Source organism: Micropterus dolomieu, linkage group LG01 (assembly GCF_021292245.1).
Source record: "Micropterus dolomieu isolate WLL.071019.BEF.003 ecotype Adirondacks linkage group LG01, ASM2129224v1, whole genome shotgun sequence".
NCBI classification, from domain to species: domain Eukaryota; kingdom Metazoa; phylum Chordata; class Actinopteri; order Centrarchiformes; family Centrarchidae; genus Micropterus; species Micropterus dolomieu.
The window spans coordinates 30,059,519-30,062,176 of record NC_060150.1 but is presented as its reverse complement, the minus strand read 5'-3'; the positions used below and the strand labels follow the sequence as shown (position 1 = coordinate 30,062,176).

The following is a 2,658-nucleotide window of genomic DNA, read 5'->3' as shown; positions in this document are numbered from 1 at the left end:
TACTTTTTTATGCACCAGATACCAAGGCAAATTTGTGTCTTGTATGTATAAATATTTTCGTTAAACGGACATACCTATGTTTTTACTATTGTAGCGAGGCAGATCGCTTGCTGCTCTCGCTAAGGAGCCTGGCTTTAACCCTACTGCGAATTTCGAAGACGTGTTATTAAACCAACTATGCCACCTGGAGAATTTCACCCCAAGAAATATAATTCAGCCAGCACTGATAAATGAAGGCACACAGGTCTTACTTGGAGGGGGGAAGGTCAGAGGCGTTGTTCCATTCACACCACAGTTCCTTTTATTTTTATGTTTCCTTTTTAAAAGGCTTTTCACAACATGCATACCGTTTAAGACATACGGACAGAACTGCGACACGAAACAAGTTAATAGACGAAAACTACTTTTAAGTCAAACAAAAGCGAAATCAATTAGTTCAACAAAAACCAAACTGTCAATTTAAATCTAAAGCAAACTTACAACAGAAATAAAGTTTCCTTCAAGTAGAAAGAAAACAAACAAAATATATTAATAATATTTACAACAGACTGCTAAAAACTGAGCTAACAGAGACAGTTAGCTCATTCCCAATCACACTTTCACATTCAAGCTTATATTAAAAGAGTGTACATGTACATAAAAAGGAGGTTATATAGCATGTATAGAAAGCAGCAAGGCAGCTTTTCCTCCATTGTGCAGGCAAGAGACTGACTGCACACTTCAGGATGGCTCCATGCCCTACAAAAATACAGTTACCATGTTAACACTCACGTGTGGCTAAACACAACTGATTAGCCGTTCACCCACTCTACATGAACACCTACCATGATTAACAACGAATGGACACCCCCGATGCTCCGAAAGGACAGTCCAACCCTGCAGGAAGCCTACACTGGCAAGCAGCCGCCCGTCCACATGTGGAGGGAAAGGGCCACACTAACAGTGAGCCTGGGATCACAAGCAACCCAAATTAACAGCTTGCAACACCATTATCAATGACTACACGAGAGCATCTACTCTTACCAGTAAATCGCCATAAAAGCATCCGCGCACATTGACATGCACAGTAATGTGGGCGCTTGGTGTCAGCAGCAGCAAAAGGAAGAGGAAGTGGCCATGCCACCATTTATACCTTCCTGCTTAAACAATACCTGCCATCTACGGACCCCACCCACTCCTGTCAATTAACACAGCAATGGGTCTCTAACCCCATGCTGCTACATTATCATATATAAAATACCTTTCTTACACATAGTCTCTAATACTCTTATAACATGCATATTTTATATATACATAGTTTTATATTTACATCTAAATAGGTTTATGTCTATTGCCATGCAGTCACCAAAAGAAATTAATTGTATATGTAAACATATGCAAACTTGGCAATAAAGCTGTTTCAGATTGTGATTTACTGAGCAAAACCCTGTGTTGAAAGGCATGGCAATCAATAAAAAAAAATTTAAAACTACATATATACTAACTGCATAAAAAAAAGAACAGCGTTGAGCTGTTATTTTACTAAATCATATACAGCGTTGAGCTGTTCTTTTAATAAATACATTTTTGCCTGGATTACATTACAAGGAAATAAGCTAAAAATGATTAAAAGGCTAGTCAAGGTCGGCGGTGAGGGAGGGGAGAGAAGAAACGTAGAGGTTCTGTAACTCACTGTAGCAATCAATTGAAATCTCACCGCCATCGGACCAACCGAAAGACAGAATTATCCTGTCGTGTATTTATAGCGCTGCACTGACATATGTGTCTAAGTAATGGTGTCAAACCTATTCACATGTCTATTCACAAACGAATGTGGATGTTTTAACATCCTTAAATAATATTCGCGGAAATACAACGTACATATTGCTGTTTATAAGCCTGAATTTGTCAAATGTAAAAACATATCCTGGGCTGCAAAGCATGCTGGGAAATTCGTCACGTGGGAGGTGTTACGTTAAACAAAGAATATCTACTGATGAGCAGCAAGTATTGTTTTTTTTTATCGCAACATTTAACGACTACACTGCAGTCTAAACTATGGTCTTAATGCAAAAAGGACGATGAACGGGCTTTACTTGGCGGTAACAAAGCTGACGCTAGCCTAGCTGAACGCGGATATCAAAGATGATTTGACTGCCGAGAGAGAAATCCGTCTGCATACCGTTTCCAATGATCTTACACTAACGCAATCATAACAGTCGTTACGTTACATGTTACACACATCCTAATTGACAGATGATATTGACTTCGTCCAGTAGTGTGGGCGTGTGTTAGTTTTATTTAATAAGCCACAAAGTTGTGGCAGGCAGCTACATTACAACGCATGTGCAAGGAAACGACTTTACTGCGATTCAATGAAGGTATAAACATGAAGACAAGTAACATTGTTGAGTAGATGGTTGGACCTCGCATAGTTTGAGGGATCACGTTACTGGTGTATTTTTAAGGTTTGACAAGGCCTTTATCATACACAATATACATATTTCATAACCAGTGAAGGAATTCAAAGACATTCATCTAAAACTAAATTATTTTGCTCATTTCAATAACAGTTTTCACAAAATAGCCTCTGTCCACCCTCCCTACCTATCTATACTTATGTTTTTCTCAAACCCACTGACTGAATCTACCATAACTTGAAGCACTGTCTTAATTGTT

General features: G+C 38.8%; 1 long non-coding RNA gene across 1 annotated transcript; it reads right to left on the bottom strand.

Moving 5' to 3' along the window:
• Positions 1–270: 270 nt before the first annotated feature.
• Positions 271–1,110, bottom strand: LOC123979110. Its single transcript, XR_006827145.1, has 3 exons — positions 1,024–1,110; positions 825–948; positions 271–738 (listed from the first exon to the last, which is right to left on the bottom strand). It is a non-coding gene; the product is annotated as an uncharacterized LOC123979110 (long non-coding RNA).
• Between the last annotated feature and the right edge of the window lie 1,548 nt (positions 1,111–2,658).